The sequence below is a fragment of the Arvicanthis niloticus genome, chromosome 9, assembly GCF_011762505.2.
Source record: "Arvicanthis niloticus isolate mArvNil1 chromosome 9, mArvNil1.pat.X, whole genome shotgun sequence".
NCBI lineage: Eukaryota > Metazoa > Chordata > Mammalia > Rodentia > Muridae > Arvicanthis > Arvicanthis niloticus.
In genome coordinates this window covers 52,957,868-52,972,251 of record NC_047666.1, presented here as the reverse complement: position 1 = coordinate 52,972,251, position 14,384 = coordinate 52,957,868, and the positions used below count along the sequence as shown (strand labels likewise).

Sequence of the window (14,384 nt, the reverse complement as noted above, 5' to 3'; positions counted from 1 at the left end):
TAGTGTCTTCTCTGTCCCTCATTATCTTTCTTTCTCTCTTTCTTTCTTCTTCTTCCTCTCCTTTCCTCTTCCTCATCTTCTCCCTCCTCTTCCCCCTCTTCTTCTTCCTTCTCCTCCTCTTTTTCTTCTTCTCCTCCTCTTCTTCCTCCTTCTCTTCCTCCTCTTTATCCTCCTTTAAACATTTTTTTAAATTTTTTTAAAAGATGTTATTTATTTTTACGTGCATTGGTGTGTTGCCTGCATGTATGTTGATATGAGGATGCCAGAGTCACTGAAACTGGATTACCGGTAGTTGTGAGTCACCACGTGGATGCTAGGGATTGAACCCAGGTCTTCTGGAAGGGCAGCCAGTGCTCTTAACTGCCTAGCCATCTCTCCAGCTGATCTCTTAAACCCATTTTGAACATGAAGAGGCTTAAGCTGACATGGTCTGGCTGGCTAAGGCAGTGTATGCCACACTGCATTTTCAGGACTTGGTGTCTGGACTGTGGCAGTTGTGTAGCCAGTCCATGTCCCCATGTGCAGATGAGTAGTTTGTGATCACTAGACTTCCTCCCCAGGCAGGGCTCACTGGTGCTGGCAGCAGGTGCAGTGCAGGGTCCCTCCTGCAGACTGCGCTCTGCAGCTGGAGGCGGCCCTGGCCTCTGCTGCCTCAGCCCTCGTCCTCGCATTCCGCGCATGCCAATCTGCCTGCTCTGTTGTGTTCAGTCATAAGACACTGACAGAGGTATTTATCCTCAAATAAATCACTGTAGTGTTAGTCAGAGGCTGAGCCTGCAGTCTGGAGCCTGGAATTTGCTACACTCAGGAATCCAGCAGTGAAGGCTGTGCAGGCAGAACAGAACAGCGCCCTCTCTCACTCACTGCCCGGGAGGGACTCAGATGGCGCTTCTCTCCTCGATTACTCTTCATCCGACTTTTCCAAACCCAAACAAGAGACTCTTAACTCTTTGTTTTTCTTTTCTCAAGGGAGGGGAAGGGAAGGAGAGGTAGCCTCGTGACTGTGTAGACTGGGATCATGCTTTAGTTGAAGCCCTGCTTCTGTGGCTTACCAGCTGTGAAGTGTAGACCTGGTGTTTGTGTTTCTGGGCCCCGCCCGTGTCCTCACTGTCAAATGGCAATGATCAGGCTAGCAGACTGAGAACCTCAGAATTCAAACAAGGAAATCCTTAGGTGGATACTGCTTTGTCATTAGTCACCTCACTGTGCAGGTGTTGGCTGTGGGGATGGCAGAAAACAAGAGTGTGTTGAGTGTTTCATGAATGTGTGTGTCTTAGGCTGGGTGCTCTGGCTCAGGTGCCACCTTTTTCTTGTCCCACGGGGCAGTGAGTATGTCTTCTTGTTAGACTGTTGTAAGGACTTAGTGCAGTGCCTGGTGGCCAGCCTTATTTGTTTCATTGAGGCTGGATCTTAGGTGACCCAGACTGGCCTTGAACTTATTAGGTAGCCCTGACTAGCCTTGAACTCTCGATTTTCCTGCCTCAGCTCCCAACATGGGGATTATAGATGGGCACCACCACACCTGGCTATAGTTAACAATGTTAAAGTGTTAAAACGGTTGAAACATCACTTTGTAACTTCTTGGTGATTGAAACTGAAAGCTTGAAATACTGGCCTATGTTGACACTCTAAAGAGCTTTAAGCTTTAAGCCTATAGGATGGTGAGGGGTAGCAGTAGCCTCCAGGGCAGCATCTGCCCAGAGCACAAGGTCGTCGAGTAGCCCCCAGCACTGAGGAAATAAGAAAAGAATTGTCATATTTGGGGTGTAGCTCCCAATTAGCTTCATTGTGCAAAGTTTGAGGAAAAATAGAAACTGTGCCCTCATTCTGCCACACTCTCTGGGCTCCCAACAGTCAGGTGGCTTTTCCCCATTTTTAAAATTATAGTAAAATACATATATAAATGTTGTGTACATGTTCATGTATGTGCATGAAGGTGCACATATGTGTAGGTATGTGTGGAGGCCAAAGATTGACACGAGGTGTTTTCTCCATCCTGCTCTCTCACGTTGTTGGTACTGAGCATGTACATTGATTGACTTGTAGATCCGCCTTGTTTCAGCTCTGGTGTGTTCCTTCCTTTGTATTTCATGGCTAAGAAGACATTAGTGTTACTATCTATGGGGTCAGAAGTTATCCCAGCGTATTTGTATCTTGAAAGAGAATTCAATGTGATTTCGTGTGTATGTGTTTTCTGGATTTCTAGCACTTGCTAATGGTGTGTAAGCAAAGTGTGTCTTGTTTGCTTTATCGTCAAGGGGACTGCACGAATGCTGAGGAGGGCGTGTTGTTGAAACAAAGTTTGAGCCAGTAGCAAAGATGCAGTTCTCCGAGACCCCTGGTGTGATGCTGTCCAGTGCAGATGGAGCCAATGCACGTTTCTGAACTACAGTGGGAGCTTTGGGGGAGAGGGGAACCCCTTGGGATTGCTCTAGAGCTTGGTCCTTGTCACCTGACTCAGTTCAACCCAGCTAATTTTCTTGCCAGACCGGTAACTCTGAAGAAGACAATTACTTCTGAGGAAATGTGTTGAGAAGGTGGATGTCGGGGAGTTGGGCTGGGTGGGGCTGGATTGCTACCACGGAGGGAGGGGTCAGTGAGTGGCTTTGGTGCAGGTTGTCTTGGGAGCGGTGTCCACTTTTCTTTTTGCCTATTCCCAGAGCCCCATGAGTTCTCTTTCATCCATCCTCTTAGCCATCCCTCAGCCCTCCTTTTTCTCCTAGCCTCGTGGCCACTGACGCAGGAAACCCTGGCTCCTTGGCAGGTGCCGGTCACATGGTGATTTACTCTTACTAGGGGTCTCTCCAGTCTTCTGATACAATGGACACTAGCTGCAGCCTGGGCTACAAACTTCACAAGAGAGAAAAGGTTGGGCACTGGGGATGTGACTTAGTGGCAGAGCATCCAAAACACTTGTTTCAGTTGCCCTAGTACATGTTAAACTCAGGAGCCACTGTGGCCAGCAGTGTTTACGGTGGGCAGCCAGCACTAGAACACGGCCATCTTCTCAGGGATCCCTGCCCAGTGCTGTTTTTCTAGACACTTGCCGTTAAAAAGTCCTGAGTTCCCATCCGTCTCTGCCGTTCTGTCCCCTGTCCAGCCCCGCAGTGTGCACTCCAGATGCTCTGCTCGTAGGTGTCAGTCTGAGGAAGACCCCAGTAAAAGGTTTGGTGTGTTTGCGGGTCCCTTTTCACGTTCTTGTGACTCCATACATTCTTGCCCCACCCCCATCAGTATGGTTTTGACTATCCATTGCTGTTTGCATTGAGTTCTAGATTTTTTCCCATAACTTTGTTGACTTTATATTATCTTGTTTGTTTGTTTGTTTGTATTTTGTTTTTTGAGACAGAGTTTCTCTGTGTAGCCTGGGCTGTCCTGGAACTCATTCTATAGACCAGGCTGGCCTTGAACAGAAAGACCCACCTGCCTCTGCCTCCCAAGCTCTCCCACCACCTCCTGCTTTATTTTATCTTTAAGATGTTAACCTGCTTGCAGCAGAAACGGTCTTAGAAAGTGAACCTGGGCAAAGCGTGGCTCTGTCCCCATGAGCCACCAGCTTTTCACCAGCAGTTGTGAGTTCTCGCTTCCCTTTTCCTTACACCGAGCCACACAGTTCATATGGGCATTGGCAACAGGTCACCATGGTGACCCTTCACACCAGCTTCATGTCTGTGTGGACAGCTGCATACCAGTCCAGGCCCACACACTCCTGAGTTCGCTGGCTAGACCCCTTGTGTAGGACCCTTACGGTTACTCCCAGCACTTACAGAGTAATGCCACCTGGAAGGCTCTGTGCATCTGCAGCAGTGTGATTTTGCAGTGCAGCTGTGCTAAGTCTCTCTGGCTTTGGGACTTGCCTGGGGCTCCTTGGCTGGTGAGACCTGGGCAGGGTTCTTTGCTGTCCAGGCATAGCTACAGTAAGCAATGCTGGTTTCAGCTGCACATTTATAGCAGGATATATGGGTGAGCTGTTGAGTTAGCCACCTGGGAGGCGCACAAGTATTTATGGAGTGCTTAACTAAGAACCCAAGGCTAGTTCTGTTTTAGACAACCAGAATATTCTACCTCAACAGTAGACGTGACCTTTATTTCCACCAATGGTGGACTTCCCCGTTTACTCCCCCGCCTTCCTGCCTGCTAGCTTATTTGAGCTGGTATATTTGTTTGTTTGGTTGGTTGGTTTGTTTTAAAGAAACAGACATTGAGGGGACTGGAGAGATGGCACAGTGGTTAAGAGCACTGACTGCTCTTCCAGAGTCCTAAGTTCAATTCCCAGCAACCACATGGTGGTTCACAATCATCTGTAATGGGATCTGCTTTCTTCTTCGGGTGTGTCTAAAGACAGAACACTCATACAAACACATATACATACATACATACATACATACATACATACATACATACCCATTCTGATGACCAGCACATGGCACACACCAACAGTGACTTCTGTGTTGGGTTGTGTGACACCTCTACCCAGGTGTGCCCCAGGTGTGTCCCAGGTGCAGTGGGATCCCTTTTTGGTCACTGGAATGTGTGTGAAATAGCCACCCTAGCCTCTGAGCAGGCAAAGCCCAGGGGCGCCTGCTGGGGCCAATGCCATGCTGAGCCCCTCGTCATCCCTGTGAGCTGCTGTTCTGGTGTGTTCTTGTGACCAGTGCCCTCACACTTTTCTCCACTTCTGACTTAGGCAGATCTGGCAGAGCACTTTGTAGCCTGTGGGCCTTTTGTCTCTTTTTCTATCTGCTTCCCTTGGGGATCGACTGGCTGTTTACTCTTCTCTCTGAGGGGTGAGTGGGGAACATGTGAACCCCAAGCTGGGACTCTGTTGGTATGTGAGAAGGTTGGAAAAAGTGTCTGAAGGATCAGACATCTGATGGGAGAAGTGGCTCACTAGCTAGGATGGGGTTCGAGGTTCCCTGTGGGTTTGCTTACTGGGGCAGGAGAGCTAGTGGCACCCTCTGCTTTGCAGAGCCCATGGTTCTTATTGCTCCATTTAGACTCACTGTGCACCCTGACTTGTTCCCTGAGGTGACCCTGCTTCTTGTTTCCAGAGTCCCATTGGTCCCAGTGTGCGCTACCAACAGGCCTTTTCCCCCAAGAGCCAAGGAAACAATCCTGTGTCTCATTAAACCAGGCCCCAGTGGAGATTAAGCAGTTGGGCACGTGTTACCTCCTTAACTTTGCTCAATTGAGATTGGAAGCCAAGGAGCCTTCACAGGGCAGCTGGTCTGTTGAGGTGTTCAGCAGAGGGTGTGGACGTCCCGTCACTCAGCATGATGGTCACTTCTAGAGGAGGCTTCTCTGTGACCGCAGACATTGAGTGCACTGGGCACCAGCCATGTGCCGAATCATGGGCCTGACCTTGTGTCCTTTTGTTCTGGGATGTCAGTGTTCCTGCTCTCCCCCTTTTAAGACAGCAACATGGGACCTCTGTAACTCAACTGAGGGTCCGCCTCTGGCTGGTGATAGCCGTGACAGACTTTCCCACCTTCCACTCCCAGCAACTGACTTACAATGGTATCATCTATGGCACATGCTTGAGTCTTAGTTCTGCAGGAGACTTTATTGTTGTACCTTTTGGACAGACTGAAGTTTCAGGACAATCAAAATGTAATAATTGCTGGTACTTTGAGGGGGCGACAACTGCTTGTGATGGCCCCACCCACAATGGCTGGCCCCTCCCATGTCAGTCACTAATTAAGAACATGTCCTACAGGCTTACGTACAGCTTGGTCTGGAGGCATTTTTTTAATTAGGGTTCCTTCTTCTCAGATGGCGCTAGGTTGTGTCAAGTTGACATAAAACCATCCAGCACACTCTCCCTTTTTTTTTTTTTTTTTTTTTTTTTTTTTTTTTGAGGTAGAGTCTCTCCCTGAACCTGGAGCTCACCAGCCATTCCAGTATCTGTGGCGGTGTGCTAATGTTTAAGGGACTGTTTTACAGCCAAGATCTTAGTTTTTCTGAACAGAAATTCAGAAACCAAGATACTGCTAAGTTGGGATCTTCTTTTCTTCTTTCTCACATGTGTTTGACTTGTGAACAAAACTTAGATGGGAGTCTGTGTCTTTAAAAAAAAATCCTTCTTGACAGAGAAGTGTGATCTCAGAGCTGGTTTGCCTAAGATTAACTGTGTCTCTCACACTTTAGTAAGAGCTGGGAACTAGCTTGAGCTGTGCTGGACATACAGCTGATTTTTGGCTGCCCGCAGAGGCCAGGGTGGTTGTGACCACACCTCCTGGGTTCTGTCCACAGCCTTGGCTAATGAAGTGCGGTACCTTTAAGTAAAGGTCACAGGCCTGACCTGGGCTGTGTGGGTTTCTTGTTTGTGAGGCTGGAGGCATTTTCTCATTTTCACAGTTGAGCTGAAAACAAAGGCCGCCTTATCCTAGCAGGGAGCTGCTCTCTGAGAGCTGACATCAGCCTTTTCCCAGCAGGCCTTGCTTCTGCCTTAAGAGTCTCTGCAGAGAGCTGCTCAGGCAGGTCACCATCTTGCTCCTGGCATTTTTCTGGCTGGATAACGAATAACACATGAAATGAAGAAATGCCAAGGGTGTCAGGAGCCAGGGGACAGAACAAAAGCATTGTCAACTGAGTCCATTCTGGGTTGTGTGGAGACTAGCCAGCTTTGTGGCTGTAATCTGTCCTGGGGGCGGGGGTTACAGAAGTGGGTCAGAACTTTGGGGAAGGGGGACTTACCAGGAGCGGGAGTGTGTGCAGGGTCATGTTCTAAAGGGACACACTGAAATCAGAAAAGCAGGAATGATTGATGTGTCAAGTCAAAGATATTTATTCAAAATCAGGAGGTTCCCTCCCCAGGCCCCAAGGCATTCAGCTGGGGACACAGATCACAGCTGTTTGGAGTACAGACGGTTAATCTGGGCATTGCCTCGTTCACAGAACTCTTACTGGAACACAAAGCCAGCCTGTCCTGAAATAAAGTGCTGTTCATTTAGGTCTCTGAAAAATCCAACTGAGCGAAGAGGAAAGATAAAGACTGCTGAGGGGTTGGCCAGGGTGTGGGTTGATGGGTACCTCCTCTCCTCTGAGGTCTTTGAGGCTGGAGGCGCTCTGGTGGCCACACTTGACCAGCATAGCACTTGTCTCCTGCTTTGCTGTAGTGTTCCGTTGAAACACTTTTTATTTTTACTATATTTCAGTGTCTCCCGAGTACACTCAATGAGCTTAAAACCGTCCTGGGGTCTGGTGATGGAGAGAAACCTGCCTAAAGGAGGATCTGCATTCTGGATTCTTAGCTTCCTGGTTGGCAGAGAAGCAGGGCCTCTTTTATTCCTGCTGCTTGGCTTCTTGTTGCCTCCCTTGAAGAGACCTAAGAGATGGCATTAGGATGCCAGGCATAGTGGTGCATACCTGTCACCCCAGTACTTGAGAAGCTGAAGCAGGAGGTTGGAGAGTCCGTGGCCAACCTAGGCTACAAGGCAATAGTCTCCAGCAAGAGAAGGGAGGGTGGGAAGCTAATGGATCATCACAGAAACAATTTCAGCACTGAGTGTTAGGAGAGTCTGTTGGCTCAGTCTAGGGGTTCAACCATTGCTGAGGTTGTCTGTTGTCAGAACTGCTAGGCACATGGAAGAATGTCTATGCAATTTTTCAGGTTCTGTGTCAGACACAGTTTTTGGCCCAGAGTTTCTCCAAGGGAAAGAGCTCTGGGGTCTGTGGTTGTCTAGCTTGTGATCCTTCAAAATCCACATGTTGAAGCCCCACTCCTCCAGCGTGATGGTCTTTGGAGCTGATATGAGGCCAGAAGGTGAGCCCTGTTCATGGGGGTGGTGTTAATGCCCTGGTACCTGATAAGAAGAGACCATAGCACACTGTTCCTTCTTTCTGTATGAGGACTCAGAAGAGGATTTCAAGCTTCGATGAGTTGCCAGCAGTGGTCCTAGGCCTCCAGGGACTGTTGTTTAACATGTGTTGTTTAGATCTTGTTGATTCACTGTGGAGCATAACTTCTCTCAGAGACATGGCCTGACCATAATGAGCAACTGATTTCAGAATTCTGTTGTAAACTTTCAGACCCTTAAAGCTTAACTTTCAAAATGAAGTACCTGAATAATTCCCTGATACAAGGCTATGATTGTCACCTTTAACAATGGGAACTGTCAGGTTGAAAGATTGAGGAAGTTGGGCCAGGTTCTCCCTGATGTTCTGCCCACACGGTAGCAGATTTTGGGGACACTTGTAATTCCATGTAGTGATGAATCCAAAAGGAATCTCTTTTGGCTGATCCTCCTATGACCACTATTTTTGAGTTTCCCTTTCTACCTTGGGGGCCACACTTCCCAGGATTTTTCTTCCTTTTTTTAAAGACAGGTTTCCACATGTAGCTCTGGTTATTCTTGAACTTGCTGTGAAGACCCAGGCTTTGAACTCACAGTGATCTCCCGTCTTCCAAGTGCTGGGATTTGTGTGTACTACCATGCCCTGCTATCCAGAAATTTTAAGAGGGATTTTGTTGCTATGACAAAATACCTGAAGCTGTTTAATTTATAATAAAAAGAAGTTTATGTAGCTCACTGCTCCAGAGATGGAAGTCTAAGATTTTTGGCTGCTTCTGGTGAGGTCTTTGTGGTGTATCATAGTGGAGGAACAGAAGAGGAAACAGGAGACAGAGTCTCTTGAGAATTAATCTGCTTCCCTGAGAGCTCCGGTCTCTGGAGAAGGAGATCGAATAGTCTTCAGGGTACTCCTTCCCCATACTACCACATCATATTCTGTTTTGGAGTCTGGTGACAGATAGTGTCTATGTGTGGCAGTTGTTGTTATCTCTGTTTCTAGGTTCTGTCCTTCTCATTGGACTGACCCTTCAGGTGATGTCATGCAGGCTGTGGCTTGCATTGCCACTGTACGTGGGAGAGTCTCATTGTTCTCTCTGGGGAAGATCCAGCAGTCACACAGATCTGCCTCCTTTTGCATGCGCACCCCATGTAGGAATTTCTCCCTGTGACATTCCTCCATGTTCATGGTTGGTAAAGAGCTTTCTATTTGCCTCAAAAGTCACCTCCTATCTCTTGTCCCCATCTCCACTTTGTACTCAGTCCCACGTTCTGCTGACATTGTCTGCTGACTCTTCCTTGTAGGCAATGGCCTGGGTCACACTGTAGAACCCCCAACCCCCTTCTATGCAAACCTCCTTTCTGGGTCAGGTTTCTGAAGTATTTGTCTCCATGGATCTTCGTCATCGATGGGAAATCCTGCCTCAGGGCTTCACTTGGCCTTACTTGAAGACTCCTGAGCTGTTCAGAAACTCTTCCACTAGAGATGGCAAGTTTACAGTTTTCCTAGGACATTGTGGAACTTGGAGTAACTGTGTGCCTCTCTCTGCCCATCTCTGATTGTTCATCTATACCAGGGCTGGGCTTTGTTCAGTCAATAACTCTGTACCTAGTGTAATGCCAGATAATCCTTGGGGCTAGGTCATTCTTGGAATAAGGATGGAACAAAACCGGAGACTTTGAAGGGCTCTTCCTTTTGATGGAGTTGAATCTTAATCCCACTACTCAGAGGCAGAGGTAGGCATATCTTTGTGAGTTCAAGGCCAGGCTGGTCTACATAGCTAGTTATGTACTGTCTTAGGTAGCATTGCCTAGGGTACCTCCTGCGTTCTGCAGCCATGATGCTCATTCCCAGGCTGGGACAGCATCAACTACAACTTGCCTGTCCCCCTGTTCCCTGTCCCCTATCTTCCAAAACAGAAATCCCTGGGTCCCCTTGGACCTGTGGAGGCACCTCATTCAGCCTGCGTCATGGGCCTGCTTGGTATCTTAACCTGGTGTTGACTCGGGTTACTATGTGAATAAAATGCCTTTTTTTTTTTTTTCATCCCTCTATTTACATTTCTTTTTTCTGCTACTGGTGCCAGGCCTGGTAGATGTGAGGTGTGTGGAAACCAGGGATGGAGTGTGGTGGCGTAGAGTGCTGGTGTGCTCCAGGAGTTACAGACCAGCAACCCAGTCAGACATCTGAGATAAAGAGGAGGGGAAGGTCTGTGTCTGTGGCTGGAGAGATGACCCTGTCATTAAGAGCATTGACTATTCTTCCAGAGGACCAATTCTCAGCACCATGTGACCCTCCCTGTCTGGCCTCCTTGCATACCATACATACATGTGGTTCATATACATGCATGTATACTTACATACATGCAGGCAAGCACTCATATACATTAATTCTTTAATCTTAAAAGAGAGAGCGAGATTAGACACTCTCATTTTGGAAAAACTAGCAGGTCTGCACCCATGTGTCCTTCATATTTGTCACCAACTCCTCCTTCAGGGCTCCGCTTTCTAGTAGAGTCACTGTGTTCATTTGCTTGAGTGGCAGCTCAGGACCAGTGTCAGCCACTGCTTGTCTTCCTACCCTCCTGCTTTGGGTCATGCTTGGTCATGTGTTTCTAGGCATAGCTGTATGAGTGGGGCAGGTGAGAACTGGACCTCTGAGCCACCAGGAGCTGCCCCTTGACCCCTACCCCTCAGTGAGCCAAGCTGAGCCTGGCTGACAGGTGTTGCTCTAGAGCCTGTGTGTGCAACACCACTGGGTCTGCCCATGGGCTGCGTCTCCTTGACTACAGGGTAAAAGCCACACTCCTTGTAGGACCTTCAAGGATGGAGGAGCCTGTTGCAGCAAACTCCCTTCCCAGTAAGCACCTCCCTGGACTTTCATGGAAACGCCGTGGTTAAATTGTAAAAGAATTCATGGAAATCTCCATTGTCCCTCACATGAGGCCAGCTAAGCATGCGCTGTTGGCCTGTGTGACAGACAACTCTGACACAAGTCAGGGCCAGTACACAGAGCAGGATGGCTCTGCTCCTCTTTGTGACCTTCACCGTCTGAAGCCAGTATCCATGGCGTCTTAGTGTTCCATTCTTAACTGGGCCAGCTCTGGTGGTGGCATCCTTGAGGGTTCCTAGCAGAGATCTCCATTTATTCCACAACCTCAACTTTAAACCAGGCTGTTCTACCCAGTGTTTACCCTTCCCCCGTGGTGATACTCTATCCTGGAAAGCATTGTCCCTGGGAGTCACTGCAGTGACTCCTTGCTCTCAGCTGGTGGCCGCCCCCAGCCAGCTCCTTTGTTTACTACATGTAGATGCTGATGGTCTGTCAGACCCTTCTTCACTGTCAGTGGTGCCTTCTACAGATGGCTTGTGTCTGTCTCTGTGTAGTCTAAGTTGCCTAAGATTCACAGGGCTTCTGTCCCAACCCCCGTCCCACCTCACCCCAAAGCAGCTGGGTGGGACTCATGGCTTCTTTTAGCTCTCTAAAAAGGCTTTTTCTAAAGTTTATTCATTTGTTTAATTGATGTTTTTAGGGCAGGATTCAGTTATAAACATGTTGCTTCAGAGATTTTTATATAGGAGAACTGTTCTAGAAGGGGTTTAGGTGCTAAGGGACCCAGGATTCAGCCTGGAGGGTCAGTGTCCATGCATTCTCCTATTGAACCAAGGGCAGGGGCTGCTCATCCATCACCAGGGTGATACTTTATCCCGATCAACCAACCCATCATGAAGTAAGGATAGTTTCATGTGGCTCTCAGTCTGCTTCTTGTTTTAGCTACTTAACAGAGCCTCTAGGGCTGACCCAGGCACCTTGGTTTGCAGATGCCTGGGAAGATATTACACAGTGCTAGGGTAGACCTGGAGTACAAAATTCAACACCCTCCCTTTACATTGTGGGCAAGTTGAGGACCCTCTACATAATAAAGAGGGATTTAGGGCTGGTGTGTGGCCACCATATGGGGGGCTGAGCTCTCAAAGGGGGCATAAGGGAAAGCCAAAGAGAGAGGTCTTGAAGGAGGAAGCAGGTTTGGAGGTCACACTGGCTGAGATGCCAGGGTGAATTCAGCAGCTCACCTCTGCCGTTGGGTGGCTCACCTTTTCATGGATTGACCAGTGCTCCAAAAGCCACTGTTTCCAGCAAGCTAGTTAGACAGTTTAACTTAAACAAGCCAAAAAAAAAAAAAAAAAAAAAAAAAAAAAAAAAAAAACCCTCCCAAAACAGTGCTTTTATTTATTGGTGGCAAAGGTTTCTTTTTCTTCCTGACCCAATCAAAATAGATTGTTTTTATGTGGTCATCAATTGTTTACTTATTGGTAATTCATTTGAAGCTCAGGTTAACGCCCCCTTCCCCTTTCTTTGTCCCTGCCATGCTGGAGATGGGACCTGGTCGACAAGCTCTGAGCTATAACCAACCCTCGGGTGGAGTCTGTAGACTGAAAGCTGGAAATGCGTGCATGTGTGCGCTTGGGGAATGTGTTCATGCTGGGGGGATGTGAGCATGTGTGTGCTGGGGGTATGTGTGCATGTGTGTGCTGGGGGTATGTGTGCATGTGTGTGCTGGGGGTATGTGTGCATGTGTGTACCAGGGATCTTGAATTTCCAACAGCAGCAGCAGCACACTTGATAGGTAACTGGTATGGCTTCTCCTTCTCCTTCTCCTTCTCCTTCTCCTTCTCCTTCTCCTTCTCCTTCTCCTTCTCCTTCTCCTTCTCCTTCTCCTTCTCCTTCTCCTCCTTCTCCTCTTCCTCCTCCTCCTCCTCCTCCTCCTCTTCCTCCTCCTCCTCCTCTTCCTCCTCTTCTTCTTCCTCCTCCTTTTCCTCCTCCTCCTTCCTTCCTCTTCCTCTTCCTTGAACAAACTTGCCTCAGATGTACTATGTTGTCAAGGGTGACTTCCCATCCTTTTGTCTTCACCTCCTTAGTGTTGGGGTGACAGGTGCTCCATTATACCTTGTTCATCTGCTGAGGATTTAACACAAGGCTTCATTCATTCTGGGCAAGTATCCTACTGCTCTTGCATGGTCTCAGGACTTTGGGCTTGTTTGTCACTGTTCTTTCATGGGGCTGTAAGCTGCTGCATGGGTGTGAGCATGCTCCCCATTGCTGGCAGGGGGCAGGAACAGGGGCATTTCTCCTGAGATGCCCCCATCCGCCTCAACTTTCCTTTCTTCAATGATTGCAGACACTGGCGTGGTCAAGTTGTCTGGGTCCGCAGGCCTTGGCACCCCCATCCTCTTCAGATCTCCTTCCCCTTTTTTTCTGAATGTGGGGTTTGTGGGCCAGAGGAGACCCATTTGGTATCTGAGAACCGGAGTATGCCTACCCTTGCTCGGCATCTCCCCAGTAATGACACACCTGTGAGGGTGAGTGAGCATCGTCACTCAGAGCCCTGCAGCTCTCCGGGTGTACCTGCCAGCCATGTGTGTTCTGTGACTGACTGTCCAGCAAGCTCTGTCTTCTGGGGTCTTTCAAGTACTTACAGTGTTTGTAAAGGAAAGATCTTTCAGGCTATGGTGATAGCTCAGTTGGTAAATAGGACCTTGCAAGCATTTGAGCTTGAGTTCTTCCATCCCCAGAACCACATGAAAAAGCTGGTTGAGGGGGCTCACACTATAACCCCAGTGCTGAGGAGGCGGTTCCCTGGCTGGTCAGCATAGCCAGTGAAAAAGACACGATTTAAAAAAAAAAAAACAAAAAAAACAAAACAAAAAAAACCAAAACCCAAAACAAAAACAACAGCAGCAGCAAAAAAACAAATCCAAGGTTGACGGCCTGAGGTGAACTGAACAGCACTGGAGCCTGACCTCTGTGCTGGCACACACACGTGTCACACACACCCCACCCCCAACACACAGGAGCCTGACCTCTGTGCTGGCACACACACGTGTCACACACACCCCACCTCCAATATACAGAATGTTTTTGTTTGGATGGGATTGGATCACTCACTAGATCTTTTTCTTTAGCAGGAAACCCTTCCTAGAGTGTTCTAGAAAGGACTGAACTGTGTTGAAGGACACCCATACCACATGGCTAGGAAGGGGGATAGGGCCTGCTCAGTACCCTCTCTGATGGAATGGAGGAGCATTGCTTGTATAAACCTCTGTGGTCTGATTGCTCCCACATTAGAGGCGGTGGGAGCTTGAGGGGATTAGCCCTGGGTAGAGAGGTGGGTATGACTGTGGAGTGGAGCTGAGAGGCTGAACGGGGCTCCTCACCCTTGGAGAAGGGTAGGTCTGCATCCTGAGGCCTCCCTGGTTATCCCCCCTCCCTCTCTTTCCCTTCCAGTGCCTTTCCTGCTGAGCTGAACTGGGAGTGTGTGGTACTTGTCTCTTGTTGGGTATCCTTAGTAAACTCTGAAATCAAAAATGAAATTGTTTTTATTTAACCATTTTACCAGATGTTCCCTTGGGCTTGATGGATACAGCCTTTACTAGAAAGTTACACCCCAGAGACGCAGTGTTATGGACACGGTTGCTATAGACAGTGACACTTGGCAGGTTTGGAAGGCAGCCTTTGCATCTTCTTTCTCTCTCTCTCTCTCTCTCTCTCTCTCTCTCTCTCTCTCTCTCTCTCTCTCTCTCAAATGTGTTTTC

General features: G+C 48.4%; 1 protein-coding gene across 5 annotated transcripts in view; it reads left to right on the top strand.

Moving 5' to 3' along the window:
* Vgll4 (vestigial like family member 4) overlaps window positions 1–14,384 on the top strand; it is a 113,473-nt gene that overhangs the window by 84,344 nt on the left and 14,745 nt on the right. The window lies entirely within an intron of this gene.